The sequence below is a fragment of the Brienomyrus brachyistius genome, chromosome 2 (assembly GCF_023856365.1).
Source record: "Brienomyrus brachyistius isolate T26 chromosome 2, BBRACH_0.4, whole genome shotgun sequence".
Lineage (NCBI taxonomy): Eukaryota > Metazoa > Chordata > Actinopteri > Osteoglossiformes > Mormyridae > Brienomyrus > Brienomyrus brachyistius.
In genome coordinates, this window is record NC_064534.1 from 24,437,554 (window position 1) to 24,459,167 (window position 21,614).

General features: G+C 38.9%; 1 long non-coding RNA gene across 1 annotated transcript in view; it reads right to left on the reverse strand.

The window, feature by feature from the left end:
- Positions 1-1,070: 1,070 nt before the first annotated feature.
- The window catches only part of LOC125712791 (uncharacterized), a 32,109-nt gene continuing 11,565 nt past the window's right edge, over positions 1,071-21,614 (reverse strand). Inside the window, exons 2-3 of the long non-coding RNA XR_007383401.1 lie at positions 2,433-2,617; positions 1,071-1,471 (exon numbers count right to left, since the gene is read on the reverse strand). This is a non-coding gene — a long non-coding RNA (uncharacterized LOC125712791). The remainder of the gene's footprint in view (positions 1,472-2,432; positions 2,618-21,614) is intronic.

Below are 21,614 nucleotides of genomic sequence, written 5' to 3' on the forward strand. Positions count from 1 at the left end.
GCAAAAAAAAAAAAAAAAACGCTTGCCAGGTTTTGTGTCCTATGCCTGTAGAAATGCTTTTGCGTAATTGATGGTCTCAACTCAGCTGACTATTGTGGGCCTTGTGATGTGACAATCGCATATGATGTCGATGTTAACATCGCGCGTCGTGCGGCTCTAATAACAATCACAATAAAAAGACCATCAACCAAGTAGCATCGTGGCTCAGTGAGCAACACTGTCAGTGTAGCCTCTCCCCTCCAGGGTCCTGCTCTTTGGGAATGCAGTCTGCATGTTCTCTCTGCATGTGTGCCCTATACTCTCAGGGACTGCGAAAAGTATGGAGAGCAAATGGGAATGCAAAATGGATGGAGAGCAACTAACAAACATTCTGTACTTAATTTAAGTTGTAAAAAATACACCACTACTTTATGACTGAATTTCCTTCCAACATGGCTACACACATAAACAGTGGCACATAGCCCATTACTCTGGCAGCTAGAAAAGGGGTGTGTGTGTGTGTGTGTGAGAGAGAGAGAGGTTGTTCTTTGTGACCACATGGGATCTTGTATAATGCATGTAGCTAATAGCTTCCATCTTTGTCTGACAAACTCAACCTTCAATTATACTCCTCTCTAGCAGCGTCAGGTAACATTTTACACACCCCAAGTGAGTGATCTGCACTGTTCTGCCAGATACAAAGTTTAACATCTTCCCTATTTATGAAGTACTTTGCAGGTACTGTACTCTGTCAAAAGCTGTCATGTAAAGTGGCTGGATTGAGTTTCTTAAAACCAGTGGTTCTTTTTCTGAATAAATTAAAATACGATGACCCCAACTAGTAGTGCTATATGAAATACTGTTATGTCACAGAAGTAAGCAAGGGAATTTTTATTCAGTACAATTACTAATATTACCATATTTATTTGACAATAGGGTAAAGTTTCTTGATATTGCTTTGCGCAGCTTCATCAGTAAGTATGATATATATACATACACATACACACACATATATATATATATATATATATATATATATATATATATATATATATATATATATATATATATATATATATATATTCATCTCACACTTTGCAGGACCACCTGTCACATTGCTGCTAATTGTACATTATTTATAGCTGCCCATGATTCTTGTTCATGTTTAATGTTTAATGATCTCTTTCGTACGTTAACGACCAACACGCTATACGCTGAACTGCCCATAACTCTCATAATTGTCTCTGTGACAAATACAACATTCTGTCATACAGTTTGCTTATCTTTAGGTACAGAGACTTTGACATTTTTTTTTCACTGTCTGTGTTTGGCTTTGGGATTTTTTGACTATATGCCGGACTCTGAGGGATCGAGGAATAAGGGATGAAGCGGCGAGTGCCTCGGGTCAGGCCGCTATTCAGCTGGAGGGAGGCCGCGATCCGCTCTCACCGCCTTCCACTTCAGCACCCCTCCCCGTCCCGCTTGGAGCTGCCTGCCAGTTGGGTAGAAAAGGACAGCGTAAGGTCTGCCACTTGCTGTGAATAGCAAGCATTGTGCTTTAGGACTTAATTCAGGAGTGAAAAAGACCAGACTCGGCAGCCATTGTGCTGCGTGCAGCCCATTGGTCAAACCTCCAGGAAGGGCCCAGCCCACAGCCCATGCCGCTGTTGAAAACTGTAATTTGTTACAGGCCACGCAGGGTAACAATTTCATCTTGTGGAAGCAATAATTTATTACGGCCGCTGCGGTGTAGCAGTGAGGGGCAGCTGCCACTTTAGCTGCAGGCCTGGCAGGCAGCTTGTTAGGCCTGACATTCCGCTGAATAAAAGGGTTTGCGGGGCTTAGGAAAGCCCCCAGCATGTCAGAGGGGTCACATTTCACACACAGATGTGTGACCAACCTGACCTTTAGGGGGAAGGTGCATTTTAAGCCAGAAGAGGAAGGTGCTGGATGAGGTTTGGTGGGGGGAGGAGCGCAGGGGGATTGAATGCAAAATCTCTTTAGTAGACAACATTCGTCACTTTGGTGAGCAGAGAAGGCAGGCAACACCCCAATATCCATTTTTAAAGAAAAAAAAAATGAGAATAAACAGAAATTTGGTGATTTTTCGAAAATTATTTTCAAGGTGGTGACTTTAACAAAAATGTCACAAATAAAACTTAAAATCCGGGTATTAAAAATACAACAAACACCTGCTAAGACACGATGTGTGTCTGAATAAATATCACATAGAGGACATGAGCAGGGGTAACTGAACACTAGTGGGTTTGTTTACTTCTTCAGTGCCGGGCTGTTTGCCTTGGGGGCTCATGCCTTAAGTTCCATTCCTCAATGTGCAGGCAATCACACCCTTGCTATTGAGCAAGTGTGAAGATTTGTCCAGAAAGACATAATAAGACGGGGGGGGAAGGGGGCGCCTGATAATAACCTTTAAGCACACTTGTCATACTGACCCCGCTGTGAGGTGTCCCGCAAAGTGCCCACGTCTCCCGTCTCTGAGAGGCATTCCTCTTTTCCATTGCCAGGTGCCCCTATTCTCGCCGCCGGCAGCCGGCCATCGCTGAGTTCCTCAGGCATGGACACAATCAAAGGGACCACCTCGCTAATTGTGGCTCGCTGGATGTGCAAAGCTGTTGACCTGTTGTTGGGAGGTTGTGAAAAACCAGGCCTTTCTGTTACGGTCAAGGATTCATCATAACTGCACTCAAGCACTCCTTTGTCTGTTTTACATTTATAGCGTACATAAATAAACCCATTGTATAACGTCTATAGAATTGTGGCCATTCTAAAATTTGAACTAACCAAAGGTAATTTCAGTCGTCCATACAAAATAGCTAAACTTAAAATGTGCAGATTAAAATATGTCCTAAAATAACTCAAATAAAGGGTTTTTATATAAATGAAAGTGCTCTGATCCTACACAGAGCCAGAGCTACTGTTGTCCACATAATCTGGTTGCTGTTACATCTAGCACATGGATTATTACTAGGCAAATAAAAGATTTTAAAATTGTTATAAAGGGAAAAATATCTGTCCCATCATGCCTTTGCCCCGTCATTACTTACATTTTATTTATACATTTATATAATGAAAATAGTCCAGACTTTGACTTCATACTCACAAACTATTCTCTTTCAAAAATTAAAAGCAATTTCACACCCTTTCAAATTTTGAGAGAAGATGACAAAGATTAAGTAACGGCATGAACATAGGTGGGTGCATGGCTGTCATCTTAAATTACACAACAGGTGCTGCAAACAACCTAGGATGTCATAATATAATTGCCTTGCTGGAAGGCTGTTTGTCTGTGAATGTATGTCAGGAAATACAGTATCTGAGGGGATAGAGGTTTTGTCTTACGGTGTCCAGAGACTGACATTTATGTTCTGTTCTGTAAAATTACCCATAATGCTTACTGTTGCACAGAACTTTACTGAGCGATGGACTTATTACTATTTTCTTTTTTTGTGAAGCACAAAACAGCTCATTTATCAGCTGCTTCCTGTCAGCGAGCGCTGGCTTTGTCATAACAGAGCGATCAAGGCCATACAACCTTGACGAAAAATATTTTAAAAACCGCCGCACAAAAGACTGTAGCAAGTTACTATTTTCCTATTCAGGTAAAATATAACAAAATCAAAAGAGACAGAAACAACAGTGGAACAGCTTTAAGGGAAACACATTATATTCGCTCACGGGCAAACAGCCCAGTGAAAATGAACATTTTGCCCTGAAATTCAAATATTTTGTAGGTGATGAATGTCATTTTAATTGCCTTTAAGGGGTATTGCCACTGAGTTCTACCCTTGAGGGGTGACATGATAATGCCCCCCTGCCTTGCTTCTGTAGAGTAAGCTTGAAGAATGGGAAAGAACTGCTTATCTAATATTTCAGAAACATACCCCCACCCTCCCCACGAAATGTTGTGTATTCTTTAAGAGGGCTACACAAGGGGGAAATATGACAATAAAATGGTCTGACACTTCATATTAAATGTAGGTAGTACATTGTACAACACATTTCATTCAGGGAAGTGGAAAATAATGTGCAGTGAAAAATGTTGTTTAATAATTTATACTAGCCTGCTGTGGCATCCTGGAGCGAGCGTGCGCTCTTCAGCTGATTCAGTGAATTCCAAGACTTCATGTACAACAGGTGACATAACAATGATGCGGGAAAATCAGGGGAAGCAGATAACTGTAAGCACCGGTAGCTATGGCAACAAACATGCAGCCTATATCAGGGCAGCGTTACTAAACTGTGCATTAAAAAAGGAGGCTGGATCGACAGCAGGACCCAGATAAGCCTAATACGGGTGCAAGAATAATATGAATAAAACAAAGGAACAAATCTATAAAAAAAATTTGGGGCCAGGTAATCCTGCGACAATCTGTTATGCATCATTTGTATGTCATTCAAAAAAAGCAAAAAAAATTAAAAATTATATATATATATATATATATATATATATATATATATATATATATATATATATATATATATATATGCACAGAATAATAAATAAATGCACACATAATATAATGCAACAAAAGGCACAGCTATCTGTGCTTGCTTTAGGACAGATCATTGGCATTCCTTATAATTACCAGCAGTGATTGAGCAGAAGCTAGAGGGACCTTCTCATAACTGCTGGGTGTTCTCTCGGTTCTTCATGTGGGAATGTCAGCAGTGGTATATCTTCATTTTGGGTTAAAAGCACGCGCACGCGCACGCACACACACACAACCTAGAGAACCTACAACGCTGCCGCTATACAAAAAAGAAAGAATAAAGAATACAGCTGACAGTGGACACCACTGTAATGAATGCAGTTATTAAATTGTTTCAGCTGCAAAGAGGCCTATTCTTCCATCATTATAAAGGGAACAATTTATCCCTACTGATCGCCTCTGTCTCTTCTTTCTCTGCTCTTACTTTGATGTAGCTGCATATTGCTGTGATGTGTTCTATTCAATAGCGAATCTGGGGCAATTTTAATGCTTTTGTACCTCGCCAGCGCTCCATTTTTTTCTGTTTAAAAATAGCTGTTAATTATAAGTGCAGTTTAAATGTCTCTAGTGACCCAGAAATGCAGGTTGGAATGAGACGGATTGTACATCTCCCATAAAGCAGCTGTACGCCTTTCTCTCTCCCCTTCCCACATTTTCTGCTTCTCCTCTTCTCTGCGGCAATCCCAGGCAGCCCGGCGCGCGCAGAAGCCCACAGAGGGAAGCCGCCACGTCGGCTATCTGAATTAAAATCTTTTTGCCCGGGTGAAAAAAGAGAGCACATTGGAGACTAACTTGAAATGAGTTGCTCTCTGCCAATTGTGAGCCTCAAACTGTGTTTTACATTTGCGAATCCCCCAGCCTCAAGAACGGGGGAACAATTTCAAATGGGAGTTTTTTTTTTTTTTCTACCCTCTGTCTGGCAACTAATGTACCTGTGGTGAGGACTAAACCGGAACCTAAAGATTTTCCTTAAGAGGTGCTCATAAATAAGGCATTAGGTGGGTTCCCAGCAATGAACAGGGGCAGAACTTTCCACACTGCCTCAGTACAGGCCTGAAGACAGATAGGCACAAAGGCGGTGTCTGTGTTCACATGCTGTCCCCTCTCGAAGCAGCGTGCGACATGTAGTAGGCATAAGTTTCATTTTATTCATTTTTAATAATTCTTCCATTCTATATGTATTTTTTTTCGTAATTTTAATGGCTGTATCACATACCTCCTCTCCCCGACCTCAAAACCCTACAGCCAACAGGCAAAAAGCTTGCCCCTATGCGGCTGCTGTCGTATACAGTGTGTACCTGGGCTGTGCCGCTACTGCACATCTGACAGAGACGTCACGGGTCCAAATTTTGAGAATAGCTAAAGGTCAGACGGATTGTAGCAGGTTGAATTGTAGCAAGCGCTAAATGACATCCGAGTGCATGTGTCATAAGAAAATCCTGGCCCACCTCCACTTCCTGTCTTATCTTTCTGAGTCTTAGTTAATCCCCCTCCATGCTACGCATTTCCATCCTAGCCCTAGCCTCACTGATACAGCCGCTGGACCAAAACGAGCAAAAGGAAATGACCTATCAATGGATGCAACCATAATGTTACCCCTACCTGTTTTACAGTGAACGTTGCCTTGTCTGACATCCCTGTACAGACAGATTATTTTGTCATACTGCAGTAATAAATAACCACATTCTCACTCACTTGAGCCGACCTCTGAAACGTACTATTGCTGCTGTCGGCTAGAGCACAGATTCGGAACGATCAGAAATAGTCAAGAAAAGTCAACGCAATTAAATTCTATTTATCTTCCATAGGACTTCCTAAGGAACAATGTAGTGAAAGTATTTATCGGCATAGAAGAGAGAAATGGGGTTGATAAGATTATTTTAATGAATTAAGAAAATTAATGGATTACTGGTATTTGCTTAAGCACAGGTTTAATTTACATATGGTTTCTTCCAATGTGTGCAGCTAAGCATTTTACTGAAGCAGTTCATGTTAAAAAAAAAAAAAAAAAAACATAACGTGAGTCTTGTCACGCCCAGCTCGTCCAATCCTCGTGTGTGCCACGCCCCCCTGAATATCCACGTGTGTGCCACGCCCCCCTGAATATCCACGTGTGCTTCCCCGATCGTACCCAGCTGTGTCTAGTTATTTTGCTCTGTCTTGTGTATTTCAGTCCGCGTCTTGCCCTGGTTCCTTGTCTGTCATTGATGTTAGTCTACGTCTGATGTTTCCTGGTCCCCGTACCCAAATAAATCCCCGTTTCCTGCCCGCCTTGCCTGCTTCCTGCCTGTGCGCATTACCCGCGCTCACCGAAACCTGAGAAGTCTTTCTAAGGTACAACAGCAGAGTCCCTTCTGGCACTGATATGGAATATTGATGTCCTCGACTGCCATGCTACATACCATGAAAAATGTAATTTTTATACCTTTATCAGTTCCTCTTTGCCCACATGGTAATATTTACTTTTCCTAACATATCGATGAAGATTACATCTACCAGGACTTACCAGAAGGTAAGACTGAGCATCTTTCAATATCATAAGCAAACAGATAACAACTGTAATACCATTAAAATAAATTAATGTAAGGAAGGATCTGATCCAACATACTACTTTGTATATCTTCTTGCTGAACAGGCCATTTCCCTCTAAAATAATATTGGAATGGTTCTGTCAAATACTCCATTTTTAATAAAATTAATACTTTATTATGCAATTTGGCAGTGGGTACCTCCCTATCACCAGTGCTGAGCAAATATGATCTTGCAAATATTAACCGCCAAAGATTCCACCACAAACACAAATGGTCACTTTACCGCGCTACTCCAAGGAATTATTTCCCTTTTTCATATAAACTATGTTTCTGCTTCAGTCACACAGTCAGGGAGCAGTGTAGGTTTGTATAGTGGCTTGTTACTTGTTTCCGAAACCCACGTCTGGGCCCGGTTTGGACACGGGTGACTCAGAGTGAGTTTAACACTCACAGAGGGAGAGTGAAAAGCATATATTTCTCAAAACAGGGAAACAACCAACAAAATAATGAATAAAGACTTTTCAAGAAACTTCCAGAAAACTTAAAAAAAATACAAAGAAAATCAATAGAAAGCAGTATTATGCTTCTCCTGAGTGCAAGATGAATCCTGGGGGTTGAAGGATGTGAGGATGAAAAGATAACCGTGTTTCATGCTGACTCACAGAGAATCAGAAGTACATAAACTGTTTTGTAAAACGGCAAGAAATAAAGGAACACTTAATATAGCAGCTTCCTTCCTTAAAGTAAGGCTTGAATGAGAGGAATAAAAAAGTAAAAGTTAGAAAGAGAATAGAAAAAGGCAACCCTCTAGCTATAACATGGAAATTGAGAGAGAGGCATCCCGTTCAAAGATGCATTGCTCTTATAAACACATAGCAGCTACATCTGCAAGGCCCAAGGCACAGCGAAGCCGGATATGGGGACAGGCAGAACACTTTCCCAGAGGAATCAGGAAGCATTCCGTTACTGTCTGCTTTAAAAAAGGAATTAACAGGAAAAAATGTTGGGAAAAAAAAAACGCATTATAGGACAAACTTACAGGCTTTGTGACGAGTAAAGCTCATGGCTGTTGCAATATGCTAATGCTCTATTAGCACTGATAACGTTAAAGACAGCAGAAATCAAAAGGACTTTGTTCTTGCACAGAATTCAGTAAAACTTGTGTCATGCAATTTTTATTAAAATATACTTATTAAAACATGTATTACAAATTGCAGCAACTATGAACTGTGAGATCACAGTAATTAAATGAATTTGGTTTTGTATAAAATGACTACCAAATTTGTCTAGAATAATTGATGCATATAAAGGTTATTCTATATGCATGAAGCTCTGCAGAAGTAGAGTATTGGATTTATTATATTCTCATACTGTCTACCTGACCCAGGTGTCCCCTGCCTTATGTCCTCTGGATCCAGGCTGGATAATTCACATTGATATTTTGCTTATAATAAAACATACTATGTGACATTTTGTTTTTAGAAGAGATGGTGAGAGGGCCCACTGTTGCTTGCCAGTGGTGGAATGCAGTTACCAGGACAGACTGATGTTCTGTAGGATGTACAGTGGACAGCAATCCAGAAAACCTTCATATCTGGACCCTGTGATCATTGGACTATACATTAGTCATGGTGATAAAATGTGACATGGTCTTAATCAGTCTTAACTCCATGGAGACCATCTTGAATAAGCCAAGTGTTTTCCACTGCTCTGAAACTGGGTGCGGACGGTGTGGTGATCAGAGCAATCGCCCCTGCTCTCAGCTTTACACATGGCCAGTGTCTCATGCCTACTCAGACATCATAACTTGTCAGTATGGCAGTATAATTATTGAATACACTAGTTAATGCAATCTAGTTATAAAGTAACAACATGTACTGCATAGTTAGCTACTTCCAAATTTGTTGCATGCTTCATACATTTATTTGTGTAATTTTGGGTTTGTTATTCTGTGTATGTGTCATTACGGTGGTTTATGTAACGTTTTTTATATCCTCTGTTCTGCATTCACTCAGGATCCAAAGTCTTTCAGCTATTGGCAGTTTACATTTTCAGTAAATGTGTAAAAAAAGTTTTTATTCAACAGCTTTGGCACACAATAGTAGAACTGAATAAGAAAAATGCATCTCAAGGCACCTTTTCAGTACTACTTTAAATTATTAAAGCCTGTTAAAATGAACTTTACCCTTAATACATGTAACATCTGTCAATTTACAGAGTCAGCTTCCCTTAAATGTTGAATTTTTAATCACGTAATCAAATTAAATCAAAGTCATTCCCGGCAAAATACATTCAATATGTTTTTGGAGATGGAGGGCATGCAGAACATTTAAACCTAAATTAAATTCCGTTAAGGATAAAGGTAATTTTCAGCTCACATTGGTCCTACATTTACACAATCAGAAGAAAAATGGGGAAAAATGCATTAAATGCAAGAAAAATAGTTTTAGTCATGCTTTATTGAGGGCCTGCAGCAGAGAGTGTGAATACATGATGGTCAGCCTGTCTGCAGGAAAGGGACGATAAGTATCTAATGAGATAAGGTACGCATGCAAATTCACTCGCCAAGATCGCCCTTTATAATCTTCTTAACTCTCCTGATAGTGATCAGCTATCTAAAAGTAACATCAAACAGACTGCATGAACTTGCGCACAGAGAGGCAGCGCTGCATATGATAAAAATATTTTGCTGTAAAAACATGTAAATAGATTAATACTCATCAATAAGATAACCCTACCACACCAAACTATGAAAGATGAATATTATTATTACATAGAAATGGTTTTTATTTAATGAATGAAAACAAAATTCAATTCAGACTATTTCTTACACATTTACTGAGCAGTCACTTTCTTCCAAAGTGATGTTCAATTGAGAATACAGGGTCAAACAGTCTCTAGAGCAATTAGGGTTAAGGCCCAAGATCAAGGACCCAATGGTGAAACCACTTGACCAACAGTGGGATTTGGAACCGGGAGTTTCCAGACACGGGTCCTAACATGTACTGAACCTACAAAACCACATACTTCCCCAGTTATTGTAACAAGGAAGCATGCACAGTATTTTTACTCAAAAATATAGTCTTGTTTATTGAAAATGTGTATATTTTATCAGATATAAAAATAGAATTCGGTTCTTAATTTTCATTTAACTCAAACCATGAATTATATAGATACTGTCAGTTTTTTTCAACAATTTTATTCAAGTTTATTCAACGATGTGTTGCATGTGATGTTTAAATTATTAAACTAAATTCCTTTTAGCATTTAATTTAAGCATAGCTTAGCTCCTTTGATGACAAAGGAAAAGAAAAACAACAGTAATTTATTTGTATATCTGGAAGACCATTCCAAAGAATTTCATACTGGTATTTGTGCACGATGTGGAAAAAAAAAAACAAAATTGCACCTCAGTGGAAGTTATTCTTAATGTTAATGTTGCAATCAAATGTCCTTATTAAGAATTAATTGAACATAAACTCTTCTAAAGTAAAGACCTATGAAGTCTTTCAACCACTAACAGTAGCCTAAGATCTAGAATTAATACTGCTGGCTTGTATCATTTAAGATGAAAAGGCCGTTTTTTTAAATCAGGATAAGCATAAACTGAAATGCAGCTAAATTTCTTTTAAGGGTTGATAGCAAACCGCTACTGTCATACATACAGGCCTGAGTGGGCTGCACAAATGTCCCAGCACCCTATTTTACTATTATTAACTTCATGAATTCAGAGCATTCAAATGGTTAAAAGCCAGCTGCTGCATGATTGTAAAACTGTTGTGCTGAAATAACACAGCTGGTGTTCAAACATTCTGCAATGCACTCTTGCCTCCACTGCAGACATAAATTCAATGGCCTTTCATAATGTCGAGTGGAACTGTGATATCTACAGTATCTCTGCAACGCTGTTATTTTTCCCCCGTTTAAGTCATTTGTTCCTTAAAAACCACTTGGATCTCTACAAATGTGGGTTCATTAGGAGTACACCATCATAGAGGCCAAATCAGATGTGAATAACTTAATCCTCTCTCAGAAGCCTTTTTAAAAACATGTTTTATTACACAAAAACACACAATGCTCCATGCAGCGCTAAATGGTCTATATCCAAAACAGCAGCATTTAACGAACTGCTTTGGAAGGCATCCTAATTTTCAACTTTCAAGTTTCATCATAATCTTGGCCATAGTCTAAGTGAAGTGAAAGCAGAAGAACAGGCTGCAATAGTCAAGCCATAATCTTCCCTTAACCTTTCCATGTCCTTTCTCTCACACCCACAGTTTGGCATATAAGACCCTGTACTGACCTGAATATCCTCTGACATTTAGCACTAAGCTACCCTTTTAGTTAGACCGGGTCTTAGCACTGCACAGCAAATAAATCTTGATGGAATTCAAATACTGATCTATTTATTTGAAGGGAATTCAGTGGCTCCTGGATGTGAGCTACCCTTTCTTCAGGTTAAATGATTTTGTTCTGTTGTATAATTAAAATTTAATCACACAGATTAAAGCTATAAATGGAATGACTCTTTCAAGAATGTTTTCCACTGACATTAGAAAAGTTTACCAAAAAAACTGTGTGAATTAAATAAGCCAATATTCTACCTTTTGTAATGGAATTTTGATGTTTATATAACAATGTATTGAGTCACAGTGCTGGTTTTAATTTGTTATTTATATCCATCTATCTGCTTTCCTCCAGATTCTTTGGTTTCCTCCTACAGTCCAAAAACTTGCTAAAGTGAATTGTAGTTGCCGGCTTTGTCCGTAGGTGTGAATGTGCGTCTGAATGGTATGTGTGCTTTGCAATCGATTGGTGCCCCATCCTGGGTTAATCCCTGCCTTACACCAGTAGCTTCTTGGATAGGCTCTGGACCCTCGCAATCCTGTACAGGACGAGAGGGAATGGAAATGGAATGAATGGATGGAATCCATCTATCGTCCATGCAGATGATCTAGCGTAGTACAGGAGACAAGCGAAACGCCCTGGACAATATCACTGCCTACTGCAGAGCACACACATATTGTACACAACTCAGAGATATCAAATCACCTATTTCCAGACTGAGGGAGACACCTGAAGCATTTGGAGGAATCCTGCACACACACAGGGAGGAGAAACTCCACTCACACAGAGCCAGCAGCTGCATTCATGGCTATTGGTGCTACCCACTGGGACACCACACTGCTCTGATTCTTTACAATTCATAAGAAATGAACAAGGACAGATTTGCTCATGTGACTGATGATGTATATTCAGGGATGCAAACGGATGGTGGTCTCATTAGCAAACAGCCTTTCCTTGTCTTTTAGATCTCCTCTTGCCACTTAGTCTGTTTATGACAGAGATATGCCTCATTCCTGCCTGCACCTCATCCGATTGCGAATATACTGACCTCGTGGACTATATAATTGTGATGTCATAAAGAACAAAACCTCGGGGTTACATTCTTTTACAACTGCAAGGTTTCCTTTGATGAAGTATGATTACCTGGCTAGCTAAAACAATTGATGGATTTATTGTAAAATATATATGAATCTAAATGGCTATCCCAATAATTTACCTAGTCCGCAGTGATACTGAAATCTTCCAGAGAATTAGAACATTATTCTAATATAATATAATAGAGGTTACATGTTCTTTAAGTAGCTGTCTGGCTTAGGAGTCCAATATGTCCAACACTACTCTCTTGTGTCAATAATGTGAAGTAATAGTAATATTATCTATCCATATTCCATGCACTCATGCGTTGCTTAGTGATGAGGATAGGTTCTGAAATATGCATCGTTAGGCAATTTTGGCATTGTGTGAACAAGTATTATGTACCGCATATAATTGTATGTGCTACAGTTTTATACGACTGGAATAGGTTTGTTGACACCAGCGTCACCACAAACATGTGAGTAATGCATTGTGCTATGATGCTACGAAGGCTATGATGTCACTAGGCGATAGGAATTTATCAGCTCCATTACAATATAATGCTATGGGACCATTATCGTATATGCGGTCCATCGTTGACCAAAATGTTATGTGGCGCATGATGCAATTACCAGTACTGAGATCTCATACCATGAAACCCAGAGAAGACATGTGTGAAGAAGAACCAATTCCTTACACAGAGTTGGGAGTAAAAATAGGAAACCCAATCCAAGAGGTGTGAGGCACAGTGAAAAGCACTCAGCCTTTGTGTTGCTCCAATACTATGACGATATAAAGATACATAGAGGCATTAGAGCCAAAGTGATCCCACCTCTTTAACCAATCCTGCCTATCTACCTTCCTTATTAACATACAGAGATATAAATACAGAAATAAGTAAATGAAGGAATGTGCAAATGCGAAATTTAAAAAGTAATGAAATGTGTAAATATATAAATATATGAGGAAATGTAGAAATAGAAAAGCCAATTATGCCATCTATCTATCTATCTATCTATCTATCTATCTATCTATCTATCTATCTATCTATCTATCTATCTATCTATCTATCTATCTATCTATCTATCTATCTATCTATCCTTCACTCATGTTTAGTCCTCCAGAGCTCCATGCCATCCTCAAAATCTTTGACTGTGAGTAAGCCACAACCAGTCAGCTACTGAACCTTCATCATTGATCTGTTCCCAGAAGAACACACTTTTGAGTTTCCAGCCTCCAATGTTCACTATCTCTGAACTTTAGGAGCCAGCATATCCCATTGGAATCATTGCTAAAATTTCTTCTGGTTAGGACAATGCAATAGCCCAGAAATACTGCTACCTTCTTCTTCCACAGAACTGGCATGTATGTTGACTGTCTTCTGCATTATAACTCTCTGTACTCCCTCTCTTCAGCAATATAATTTACCACTGTTTTGTCTGTTTCTGATTTATCCATTCTCATTAAATTTCACTCAGAGGATTATCATAAGTCATGCTGTATGTATTGCTGCTAACTCATATACTTCACTGCAATCTTTTGTGACTTCTCACCCACAATTAATTTAGTCGTAGATGTAGTACATCACCAGAAATGTAGTTGCAGTTGCTTTGTTCTATGGCCAAATCAACAGCATGCATCATAAAATCAGGTTTCATTTGATTTTCATTCTAATGCTTTCCAAAGGAAAATATCCAATGATATGGATAAGTGGGAATAGGAAATGTATGGATGGATGGATGGATGGTTAAGTTCAGTGATCATTGTTTGTCTGCTATCTCCCTTTCTATTGCTCGAAAATAATTTTCGCACATGGTTTTAGAAAGTTAGCTTAATGTTCATCATTAAAATTCCAGGCCACAGTTGTAAATAAGAAACATGTTCTTAATCTGTCTTGCCTGGTTAAATAAAGGTGAATAAAAATAATTAAAAATACACCATATTGTCTATAACATTCTATAATATTGTCTATAACAATGTAAGTCTCTCTGTGGGCTCATCATAGATTTTGAACAAGATCAGGTAAATAGTTTAAATGTCAGTTAGTTATAGTATTTTACAAACAATGGGTCCATGTCTAACTTTTTACATTATGGTTTGGAATGTTCGTCAAATGGATGACATTGCTGCAGCCTCATGGTCACCATAATAGCCAACTGTTTGCTGGAGGGATTCCATCCCGGCCACCAGCAACATTCCAAAATTCCACTAATATTTTACACAATTCCACTAATCGCATGAATTGAATGAGAAATATGCGAAAAATGAAGTACTGCATAACTTTTGTTTCTCATTCAAAACTCATATTAAATGTCAGGAAGGCTGCTTTGTACAAAAAATACAATGCAATATTGTACCTTACTTTGGATTTTCTAGCTAGTTTAACATAGGGTTACGAAACACTAGAATGTCTCCTTACTTGATATCTACTTTAATGTATTAGTGTATTTGTGAAAACTGATTAAATGTGTTTTTATCATTACTTTTATCGTTTGCAATCATTAGCTAACAGCAAGCGGTTTTAGGTTTACCAGTAAATAGTCTGACTTCTGTAAAACTGGAATCCTTTTGAACTGAAAGCAAAACTGTGACAGCAAAATCCAAGCAGTGGTTTTCCTCACCCTTTGCATTCTAATCGGGCAATTAGGCGAGCCTCCGTACTTCCCTGCAACGCCGTTATCAGTGAGCCCCGTTGTAATATGCACAGCAGAGCTGTTGGTGTGCTTCGAGGGAGTGAGAAAGAGGGATGCGCTCGGAGTTAATAACCCTTTCAGTCACGCGTGCACTGCCTTTTTCATCCTGTTCTGCTTTTCAAATGAGCGGCTTAAAGATCCCATTACCTGTTGTTATCGGTGCATTAGTAAGCATTATAAATGAAGAGGGGTAAATAAGCAAATAAAGGTAAACTATTAAAGGTGAGCTAGATTGTAAGCATGGCCCGGCCTGTAGTTGTCTGGGAAATATGTTAAACAATCAGCGTGCCACAATGAGTGGCCGTTGAATGTTTAGAAAAATATACAGTAACAGCAGAAAGCAAAGGGGTAAGTTTAGGTGCCAGAAAAAGAATGTTTACAATCTTCATGTATCATATATACTGTATTTTTATATTATAGGTAGATAGATAGAGAGATAGATACTCAGACATCTTCGTCTATGTGTCTATATTCTCATGCTTTTCTTTGTCTGTTTTTCCATCAGTTCCAGTGCTCTCTTCAACTCTACCAACAAGCCTGCTTGACTGCAGCACAGTGTCACAATGTTGGGCTTCTGTCAAATCTAATTTGACAACAGTTTTTGCCCAAACGTGTTTTATTAGGCTTTTCAAACGCTAATATTTATTAATCCCTTCTTTCCTGCCCCTTGGCTAAGGAGGATAATATTGGCTAATGCACAATTACACTCTCAGTCCTCGAACTCCATAAAAAATTTTTTTGGCTTCAAATTTCTCATCACAAATCTGCTGGTAAATCTGTGCACTTCAGAAACACCTGTGGATTTAGACTGGGCATGTGCGGCAATGATGTCTCTCTCCTTTCCTGAATTTAATTATTAAGTTTTTTTTAGTGTGTTGATCATTTATACATATCCATTCATTTTTCATATATAGGCATTTCCTTGAGTTAGCAATTTGCTTTGAATTTCTGGCAAATAATATGTATATCTAACTGTATATTAAACTGTAAAGGAACATAATTTTGGCAAAAAAATGGTTAATAGTTCTGCAGGTAACTATATATATGTATGTACAGTATGTATGTATATATATGTATGTATGTATATATATATATATATATATATATATATATATATATATATATGTATGTATATATATATATATATATACACACACACACACACACACACATATATGCACTTACATAGAGAATATAATACCCAACTCTGAATGCAGCAAAAGACACATACTAAGCAAACGTATACAACAGCCTTAGAACATAGTAAAATGAAAACAGTACAGCATGAATCTCTATTGCAAGTCTTTCTGCTCATCCTGATTCCCCCACCAACCCCCTGTTCTTAGATGTTACAGAAGGACAGTTTGCATCGGGAGCAAAATGGATATTTATAGGGAAGTCGCAGCTTGCCTGATTCCTCCTAGAGAACAACAGTACTGAGACCAGGCTCAGTACAGTACAGGAGGAGTATACCGAGTTTTGGGTGAGGTAGTCTTATGGGTGTTCAAAACAATCAGGAAGAAAAAACCATCGCTGAGAATACTGTTTATGTCACTATACGTTTTACAGTTGTGTCCATCAGCATGGACAGTATTTCATGTATATGTAGTGTGCCTGTTCATTGTTTGTCTAATGTTCCATGTTTATGTTAAACAAAAGGTACAACTAGTGGTCTTCCCTCCCCTTAAATTATTGATAATTTCATAAGAGTTTTTTTTGTCTTTAATGCTGTAATGTCTGTCCTATTAGGAATATTGCAGCAAAGGCTCAGGTGGACAAATATTTCCTTGAACTGTGTTACTGTACATGATTGAGAAGATAAAGCTTTACTTGACTTGAAGAAAGTCCAGTTTGGACCCAGATTGGAAAGTTGTCCAGGAATCGGTCCCAGGAACATATTTGTAAAAGTGAGACAACACGGTTTCTTCTTGATAGAGGGCTGTAAGTTTGTAGGAATTTCTTTGCAAAGGAGTAGGGTGACCTGAAGTTCATGTCTCCTCTTCGCAGTTGTCATGACACCCACATCTCATTTTTGCTTGTTTTGGTATGGATGTTTCGCTGCAGCTGAATGATCTGTGATATGTGTTTGACAGACTTTATCTTAGCCCACCATATAGTTAATTCCTGCTTAACCACTGAATGCGTACAGAAAGAACTTAAATAATATGTATGTTCTTAGTATTAAAACTTAGGTTATCAGGTTCTACTCATTTGGATTAAAGTTTTAATAAACATTGCAAGAAAGGACCGCAGGCAGGAACTACTATCACGGTAATGTAGCACATGCAAATACACCATTGATTTGTCATATTATAGCTAACAGAACTGAATAGAATTTTTTAATAAATTGATACGAAGGATAGCAGCATTGTTTAAAAGAATTCACTGCAGCCTACAATGAACCAGAGACCCCACCTATCTAACCTTTCTATGAATTATGCATAGAAACTCAATGAAGGATATATGAAAAATACGAGGTATTCGCTGGGGGCAGAGTGGTGTTGGTGAGCAGGTAGCTTGGTTGGCTGTGGGAGATTAGGCTGCTTTTCCTTTGCTCTCTAGCCATGACACCCACAAGCACCACTCTTGTTTTGCTTTTATCTTTACACCCACGTGGGCCAACATTATTTTACTTGCTTCCCTGTGGGTGTTACACTGTTGCCCTTTGAAATGCATGCGCTTTTGACAGAACTTTGTTGAGAACAGAAATCTGTTGATGAGTTGTCGTGGTTGGATATCATAAATGTATGGATTAAGGAAAGGTTAGTGATTAGACTGAATTTTGAACTGAGTAATGTAAGTATATCTACATAAATCGATATGCATAATATTCAACAACAATCGCATGTGAAAATGTGTTACTTGTTGATGAAAACATTGAAATGAAAACCTTTTATTTGGTTTTGTTAATTTTATTAATCATGTACAATATGCATATGTTATTGGATACTATTACCAATTATTAGACAACTGCAGCAAGCCAGTCAGAAGCAGTGCTGAATAAAATAAAATAAAATAAAATAAGTAACTTGGCTGTTCAGTGGGAAGCAGTTTCCCTGAAATTTTCACACTGCGAGGGCAGAGGTGCAAGGTTACTTGGTGAGTGCTTTAATAGCCACCTGTTGGTCATGTCTAGCAGGATCGAACTGTGACATGCCATACCACAGTGCAAAAGGTTTCAGAAGGTCACAGATATTTCAGAGATATTTCACAGGTTTGTTGGAAAGGAGTGACTATGACTCAAGGACCCATCCAATCACATCCCTATTGAATGCGTCCAATAGAGGGGACTAACCTAAACCCAGAAGAAGTGTCACTTTTGATCTCACTCAATGAGTCAAGGAGAGAAGCTGTACATGGAGATAAAGGGGCAAAGAGGATGATAAAATGGGAATGAAAATGGGCTTCAGCTATACGTGAATATTTTGTGTGGCATGTTGGAGTATGTGAAAAACTATGCTGGACTGTCTTTTGAAATTGGGATGCATATATCTACTGTATGCTCTGTAATATAATTAGCACAATATACAGTGTACTTTCATTGTGGGTTATTTGCACAAGTCTGTAATAATAATATAGTCATTTTACTTATTAGTCATTGGTTTTGTAGGCATCTTTATCTACTTATTTTATCTAGTTGTTTGTGTTGCAAAAGGTGCACAACATGAGAAGATAGTGACATTTCTACTTGCTGTGCTTTAAAATAACTTGAGCGTGTAAAGATGTTAGCATATTGTGAAAGTGCACAAATAGAAGACAAAAGAGAATCACTGGTCTCCTTCTGTGATGACCTCTGATAGCTGGAGCAAAATAGCGAGCTTACTTGACAAATGCCATCATTTCAAAGGTGCATTTCAACTCCTTTCCTCCCGCGCACTGTGCTCTCCAAAGGATTTAGTTTCACACCCTACGCAAGGTCATGAAAGCAACATCAAAAGCGAGTCCTTCTGCTATCAGTGTTTCCATTCTGGGATTTTGCCACACACAGGCAAAGTCATACATACTAAGACTGAAGTCTTTGGGTCACAATCTCGACGTAAATTATACCCAGAGAAGTTATGTAAATTATGCGGACAAATAGTTAGGTCAGGTTTGTTTTTCTGACAAGTGTGTATTTTCTTTTGGAAGAGCAGTCAGCTGTCCAGCACATACTTAGGAGAGCATGCATAATTTCACAGCAGAGTGCATGAAGGTATGTATGTCAGAAGGACAGGGAGCTGCTCTGGTTATTTAGAGTACAAAAGCCCTCTAAAAGTCTAGAAGTCCTGGTGTACATGCTACTGCTAAATAGCATCTTAATTAAGACTATTTCAGGACAGGGCATTGTGGGGCTTAGGAAGATTTCCATACCTGTTGACTGGCATCATGGCTGCCCAAGCTCAGATTTTCCCTGCACTAAACAAACAGCCAATGAGAACTGGGCCTCTGTTGCACCTCTATTTGTAAGTAGATCTTAAGCAGGACCTTGTGTTCATTGTGTATGTTGACATGCACCCCATGGGCTATCAATAGAGACAGATCAGCTTCCACCTTCTCAGCTAGTGCCAAGGCTGCTAGTGGACACAAGCTTATGTATAATTGTAAATGCACAAGTGCTGGACATGACATGCAGCACAATTTAATAAGCGTGATGATGTACATCCACTGCAACCTTGACTGGATGACTCTTCATAGAGCAGTGTTGCCCAATCCAGTCCCGGGGGATCCACAGACGGTCCATGTTTTTGGGAGCCGGGTAGGGCCAAAAATGTGGACTGTCTGGCACGGACCCCAGAGAGAGCAAAAACATGTACCGACTGTGGGTCCCTGAGGACTGGATTGGGAAACACTCTTCTAGAGGATTGTGCAAAATTGTGGAAGCTGTTGGTGAACATCTGTATTTTTGTTTACATTCAAAATTTTTGGAAAGATGTGCACAGCTATCGAATATCACGGCTTATTTTAACATCAGGTTGGTTTTTAAAACAATGCTTCCAGACTTCCCTAGATGGTGTAATAAAAGTTCCATGTCAAGCATAAAGGTTATTAATAAAAATGTAATTAACTTAAATATTCATGTGAATACAAAGAAAGACAAAAATAGCAGTGCGGGTGGGTGAACGACACTTATTGAGAACTTGCCTATCTTTTCCCGTTTGACAGCTATATCTGGATCAGAGTCTGTGATAGAGGAGAAATTGGTCACAGTATTGAAAGCTTAATTTCGGGTAGGATTCATATCATTTTTTTACGAACCTCCAGAAATGAAAAGTCTGCAGTCATCTCCATGTTGTAATCTTGCTAATAATAATGTCCCTATTAGTTCTGTAGCTTTTACATCTACAATCTGTCTTTATCTAAAACCACTCCCATTTATGTTGTTGGGGGTCTATGCCGAGTTTTACAGTTATAATGCAAATAGATGGTTTTAGGAATTACAGGAATAGCTATTCAAATATTCAGGCTTCTTTATTCCAAAATTGATTTGCATAAACAATTACTAAAAAGATGGCACAGACTTTTTTCCACATTTTTATCAGTGATAGCTAAATAAACAAAATTACAAAGATTAGGCAATGACCGACCTGATTCAATAAGTATACTGTAACACTATTGAAATTTCATTTCATTCACCACCAACTTTTTAAAAATAATCTTTTAAAGAAAATGTACATCTGAAATGATCAGGCTTGGCGTTCAAATAGAAAGATAAAGCTTTACGTTTCCTGTTGACAGGCAGAGAGCACAACAGACCCAGAGGTTTACTCAGTTTCCAGACCACTGTGTTTTTCATCGCTCTCTTTTATAAGCCTGTCATCTTTACTTGAAGCCATTTAGGTTTGAGAGAATGATGCTTGAGGAAGCGTAAGGTAATCCTTTAAGTGGGGACTATGTGTCTGAGAGTGTAAACAGGAGGTGCTTGAGGGGGCATTGTTGTAGTGTAATGATAGCGCTTAGAAGCCCATGGAGATGCTGGTTCTGCGTGACTTCTGCCCTGGTAGGGGCACCAGGGAGTCCCTGCCTCTCTGAGGCAGCCTTGGCACTGTGCGGTGATACCGTGTCAGCCTCCAGATTGAATTATGGGCTACTGAGTGCCACCCAATTTGGGGGTGGCAACAACATCCAGGTCAGGCACTTCTATGACCCCCTCCCTCACCCCGGCAGATGGTCACTCATGAAGGACAGGACGAGGCAATCAAAGCCTTGTTAGCAGTCCTGGATTCTCTCATATTCCACATGACATAACCTTGAGTGCAATTTGTTGCCATTAAGAACTTGGATGGGATCTTACTTTTCTCGTTTATTTATTCTCGTTCATTGAAGGATGTGTTACATAAGGTCTCCAACTAATTTTTTTTTTGTTTGGGCTCTCGATTTAATTTGGGGGCAATGCCAATTGTTGTAAAACTGCTCATTTTTGACAGGCACAACACTGCGTGTGGCTCCTTTTTTTTAATTTAACAAAATCTATAATTTCAATCCTACAAAAAACTGTTTTC